Source organism: Diabrotica virgifera, chromosome 5 (genome assembly GCF_917563875.1).
Source record: "Diabrotica virgifera virgifera chromosome 5, PGI_DIABVI_V3a".
NCBI classification, from domain to species: domain Eukaryota; kingdom Metazoa; phylum Arthropoda; class Insecta; order Coleoptera; family Chrysomelidae; genus Diabrotica; species Diabrotica virgifera.
Window position 1 is genome coordinate 68,602,491 of NC_065447.1, and position 6,653 is coordinate 68,609,143.

At 31.6% G+C, this 6,653-nt stretch overlaps 1 non-coding gene across 1 annotated transcript; it reads left to right on the plus strand.

Moving 5' to 3' along the window:
* Positions 1-5,848: 5,848 nt before the first annotated feature.
* On the plus strand, positions 5,849-5,920 carry Trnas-gga (transfer RNA serine (anticodon GGA)). Its single transcript has one exon. It is a non-coding gene; the product is annotated as a tRNA-Ser (tRNA).
* The last annotated feature ends 733 nt before the right edge of the window (positions 5,921-6,653 follow it).

The window sequence follows — 6,653 nt, forward strand, 5'->3', positions numbered from 1 at the left end:
GCCTTAAAAATGTACTTTTTAACACGCATATCATAGAATATCTTTTCTACAAACGTAATTACAGGACAATATCTACAAAATCTTTTATTTGAACTTGAATGACATTCCATTTTTATATTTTTTTGACATTACATCAAAATTTCCTATACGGTCAATACGAATTGCAGTGCCATAAAATTTTTAAAGCACTAGTGCCTTAAAGTAGCATTTTTAACGCTCGTATGGAGTGCTAAAAATTGCATTTTTAACACGGTTGTAGAAAACAGTTCTCTAGTATTAGGGCAAAAGTCCATTTTTGGCCAAAATGAGTTATCTACACATTTGGTTGTAAATTGTGAAGAAGTTTGTTTTGGTAAAAAAGGATTAAGTCTATCTTAAAATATAAGGTTTTTATTAAGACTGGTTTAACGAACATAAGTTACATCAGACTATTTTTGTTTGAGCAAACGAACATATCTAACTTAAATCCTTTTTACCAAATGCTACTTTGTAGTTTTTTCCGATATAAACGACTTATGAAACTTAAGTCTTCTGTATCAATAGTCCACGCGTAGGTGCCGGTGTAGGTGTTTATGACATAAATCTTACTGATCGTGATAAAACACTCACTTGTTGATTGATAAACGCTAAAAGTTTTCTTCTCCTTCTTCTGTTTCTTTTTATAAGAGAAAGTACTGGACTTACAATTTAACTGTACATAATTGTGCTTCAGGAGCAGCTTTCTGTTATATCTGGCATGAATCAATTGCTCACCGTGGTGCAAATGAGATTGCTTCTTATTTTTCCGAGGAAATAATGAACCTGCCACCTGAACTCACTAAAATAACCTTTTACTCAGATACATGTGCAGGGCAGAATAAAAATTTCCACGTAGCTGCCACGTTCATGTCAGTCATGCAAATGAAAAGCTCAGTAAATGAGATCAACCATAAATTTATGACCTCTGGGCACTCACACATGGAATGCGATGTCGACCATTCCCTTATTGAAAAAAAGATAAAAAATCGGGAATGAAAATTGCTCATCCTCATGATTGGGCAACTCTCATTAGATGCACAAACAAAAAACGTCCATTTAAGGTCATTGAATTAACTCCAAATGACTTCTACGATTTTGCTGCTTTATTAAGGACAACGTTTGTAAAGAAGCAAAAAAATGTTGATGGAGAGTTGTTCAAATTGCAGAAATGTCATTGGCTGCAATACAGAAAAAAATATGCTACAATATTTTATAAGAGTTCTCTGGAAGAGAAAATTTTAAGGAAATTAATTTTACTAGAAGAGGTCGACAAAGTGCAATAGAACTCAAGAAAAAGTATGATGGGTTAATACCTATAGCTCTTGGAAAATAGCAATATCTTCTAGATCTCTTACCGCTCGTACCAGAAGTATACAAAAATTTTTATCAAGAACTGCCAACTACAAGTATGAACGATAAGAACCCAGATTTTTTAGAGGAGTCTGTTTCTGATGACGAATAACTTCATCATAGTTATATTACATTATAAAAACTAAATATTACTGTTATTAAAATGTAAACTTGTGTATTTAATATGATTAAAATATCAGGTTAAAAAACTTAAGTATTTTATTCCCTGATACGAAGGACTTAAGTCAGATCAAGCTTTATTATTTTACAATATTTCATATTAAACTATATTACGTATTGTAAATAGGTAAGCTGTTTTTGACCCATATGTGCTGACATAATATTTAGTTAGGATAAAAATAGATTTACCATGTTTCATCAAATCTTTAAAAATTATTTCTGAAATATTTCATTTACTGACTTAAGTCCTTTTACCATAACACTAGAGAGTTATTTATAATATAAGTGTTAAAAGTACACGTTTAAGGCATGCATGTGAAAGTTTGCAGAATGAGCGAAGCGAGTTCTGCAATTCACATGAGTGCCTTAAAAATGTACTTTTTAACACGCATATTATACAATATTTTTTCTACAAACGTAATTACAGGACAATATCTACAAAAACTTTTACTTGAACTTGACTGACATTTCATTTTTATATTTTTTGACATTACATCAAAATGGCCTATACCGTCAATACGAACTACAGTACCATAAAATTTTTAAAGCACTAGTGCTTTAAAGTAGCATTTTTAACGCTCATATGGAGTGCTAAAAATTGCATTTTTAACACGGTTGTAGAAAAAAACTTTTAAACTTAAAAGTCTACAGTAGCGCGTCATAGGGGTAGACAAGACAAGAATTCTTGTCTTGACAACAACTTCTTGTCTTGTCTTGAGAAAAAATCAAGATATTTTAAAAAATCTTGTCTTGACGTTTTCTTGACATTTTATATCTTGTCTTGACTCAAGAAATTTCAAGATCTTGAAATTTCTTGATTACCCGGTTCGGTGATTCCCCGGCGACTTTTTTATTGCGTTGCGTGCTAACACGGCCACTGAGGGGAGTCCCGATCTAAAATCTAAATAAATGCAAAATATTAGATAAAGAATGGGTTCTGATGTCAGTATCTGAGAAGCTTTAAAACACTTTCTTCAATACTCGAAGGCTCGAAGGGGAAAATATTGCACACTCCCAATGGTGGTAATTAAAGTAAACTTACTTTTAGACACACCGGAAATATTGGGCTCATTAACTTGATAAATAAATTGATAGAGACACTACCGACGTTTAATTAATTTACTTCATTCAAGCTGCGAGAGATAAAATACTGAAACACTATAACAAAACTAATTGGATATACTATATAGTTCTTATTTTGGATCCTCGGTATAAAGTAGCGGCATTTTCCTCTTCATCTTGGAGAAAGCTTCTACAATCGGAGGCAGTACAAAAATTTGAAGAAATATTTAAAGCTTACTATTTTAATAAATTCCTGAATGATTTACATCAGGCAGCTGTTCTCAACCTTTTTGAGTGATGTACCACCTACAGTTATTTTTATTATTTTTGGTACCACCTATATTTTTAAATTGTATTATCAATACTTTAACTACATAAGTACTACTATTTTATTTTTTTTGTGTTTTGTGTACCACCGCCAATAATGATATGTACCACCACATGTATGTATGTATGTATGTAATGATATGTACATGTACCACAGATTGAGAACCTCTGATCTACATAATTTAATACCAGAGCCAGCACCTAGTCTGAAAAAAAAGATAACGAATTTGATTTAGATATTAGGTACTTACCTATTTAAGAACGCTGACAATGATAAACTTACAATCTTGGAAGTATGAAATTGAAAAATACATAAATGAGTCTACTTCAGTACTTTAATTGAGGTCAGAATATACTGGTTTGAGAATATACTTGATTGGTGAAGAAGACACGAAAATATCTACCCGTCATTATTGAAAATGGCCAAGGATTTTCTCGGAACGCCAGCAACATCTGTACCTGCGGAAATGCTATTTTCAAGAGCAGCTTTAACAATAACAAAGCCAAGAAATCTGCTAGGCGTTGACTCCATATGAAGATATTCCGCTAGCCGTTGACTCCTGATCTAGGCGTAATTCATGGCTTATCAATTCCGATTTAAAAATGTGCTAAATTTGTTTTTTTTAATGTCATGGTCTTTATGTCAATCAGCCAGTCACAATATGTGCTAAATTTGTTATTTAAAATAAAATCTAGTTTGCAATTTTATGTTCAACAGGATTATGTAAGTATCATTAATTATTATTTTTAATTTACATTTTTGTAAATCGTTTTAGCAAAAATAGTATATTGTACAACAAGAGAGAAAAAAGACATATTTCTCACAAGCGCAGGCACGAGGCGAGTGCCAACAAATCTAGCGAGAGAGAAATATGTCATTTTTCTCTCGTGTTGTACACTGTCCTTTTTCTATGGATGCGTTTTTGTCAAGAGTTAAAACTTCAAAATTAAATAATTTAGGTGCTTTTAGGTATATTATATGCCTACATTGAAATAATATACATATATACTTATAGGTATTTAATATTTTTAATATATGTACACTTTATTTATTTAAAATTATAATCCACAGTTAAACAGTCTAAAAGGGCCGGTATTTCCAACCTCACTTAAGCCAAAGCTTACTTTAAGCCTTTGCTTAAGCTTAGATGCCTGTATTTCCACTCCAATTTGAGGCTTAAACCTAGGCTTAAAGCAAATAATTTTAAGCTCGCGCAGGAGTTGGTTTAAGCCTTTGCTTAAAATTTGTTTTCTGTTTTTTGAGGTTATTTCTATAGATTATTAATTAGAGAGTTATTTTGAAAACCAACTTTTGAGTAATAATGTTATTATTAGATTATTAAATAATCTATTAATCTATTAATTTATTAATCGTAATAACGATTATTAAAATTCTTACTACTTTTGGAAGGTGTAGGCACATGAAAATTATTTATTTCTACAATGCTTGGTAGGTATATTTATTTTACAAAAATAAACTTACATTCGAATTTGACATTTTAAGGAATATATCCAATCAACAAAATTACAAAGACGGATCTATTGCTTATGCAAAATAACAGTAACAATATAACCAGAGAAAATATCGACAATAAAATAAACTAACAACACATGCACCATGTACACAAAATTAAGTGAAGTAAATGACATTGATACCGATGACAAGATAAAATTAAACGTCAACAGTAGTGGTTTTTACCTCAGAACAGTTAGTTTTGGCATTTTGACGTATTCAGAGGTACCAAACCAATTGACTTTACAGTTGAGCATCAGTTTAGTTAAGGAAATGATGGAAATACGGCACCCGGCTTAAGCTTCTCCTTAACTTTTGACACAGGCTTAGCTAAGCAAAAGCTTAAGTAGCTATTGAAATACCGGCCCTTAAAAGGTAATTTTTGATAAGTTTTGACAAGTTGTTTGACATTTTGTTTGACAAAAATAATAATTGTATTTATGTTGTGCATGTTACCATGGAAATGGCGATCATATGTATGTAAACCAGCGGTGAACCCGTGAGAAAAAATATTTCTCACTGCAATGGCCGACTTTTCTCACTGCCTGAGAAATTGTTCGTTTTGAATGTATGTAAGTAGTGAGAGAAGTTGCACATTTTATAGCATCCATAGAAAAAAGTGTTTATTAAATTAAAATATGTTATGTTAAAGTAATGTTATCTTTTTCACAAATAAATACGTTTTAGAGTTTTCATTATTAGTCAAGATATTTCAAGATTTCTCGTTTTCTTGACAAGAAATCTTGGTATTGATATAAAATTTCTTGTCTTGTCTTGATCAAGACAAGATCTTGAAATTTTCAAGAAGTTGGCGACCCCTAGCACGTCATCAAAACGGAAAACGCGTTTTAAGATTTCGGCTTTAATTTTGAATATTTGGTCGAGATATTTGGTACACATATTCGTAATTTAGTAAACAATGACGTAGAGAGCCCAATTTGAGAAATATGTTAGTATGTGGAAATTACTCTATAATTAAATACAATAAAAAACGAGCCTGTACCGCCATTAAGAAGAACAAAAAAATACACTTTCTTCAAATAAACTTTTTATTCCATGCCCAGATTTTGTGTCATATTGGAGCTACTAAAATTTTTGAAGTTATACTTCTTTAGGCGCGATTGGGAGTGAATTTTTATTATTCTGCGCGCATGCGCACACATACAGTATGGAGTTCGTTGCTAAATGTTTTAAGTTATGTACGCATTAGTCCAAAAAAGGTGTGGAAAGAATATATTTGTGTTTTTAGTAAATCTACTTATTATAATTTTTGTATCTTTGCATTTGTCTACCTCGGGAATAAGATAATAAGTCATATTTGAAGTATTTTTATACTTCACTTAGGTCTATTTGACACAATGTCTGAGAAATCTTGTAGTCCGCACCCGCAAAAACAAAAGGAGTATAGCTCAGTGGTAGAGCGTTCGACTGGAGATCAAGAGGTCCCCGGTTCGAATCCGGGTGTTTTCTATTTATTTTTTATTTTTGGTATTGTTTTAATAAACATTTTTGGAAAGTACTAAGTCAAAATTAGTTTAATCTTTAAATAAAATATAAATAAACTGTTCGAAAGTATATTTATTTCGTTGAAATCATATAATAGAATTATAACTTCTTATGTGCGTACAAAGTACACACACCTTCTTTTTTTTTAACTAACAAGAAATCGAATATACAGTGATGAGCCCGCTAATAACCGGAAAAATAGCGCAAAAGATGGAAAACATAATACATTACAAAACAAAAAGATTTGAAACTAGTGGAGGTGGAAATGATCGTGAAAACGTATAAATTAATATTACATTACATAGTTTCCCACCTTAGACTAGTGTTGCCCAAAATCGGTCTTGGTCTTGCAGTCTTGGTCTTGTTCTTGCGTTTTAGCAAGACCAAGACCAAGACCAAGACCGCCTTATTTTAGCAAGACTAAGACGAAGACTAACCGTGCAAGACTTGAGCAAGAACAAGACCAAGCCTGCGAGACTCTTGCGCTTGCAGTTTGAGTGTCGTTTTATAACAAAAATACAGGTCATAAATTTAATCACATATTTTGGGACCAAAAATAGTTCGATTGAACCTAACTTACCTTAGTACAAATGTGCACATAAAAAAAGTTACAGCCCTTTGAAGTTACAAAATGAAAATCGATTTTTTCCAATATATCGAAAACTATTGGAGATTTTTTATTGAAAATGAACATGTG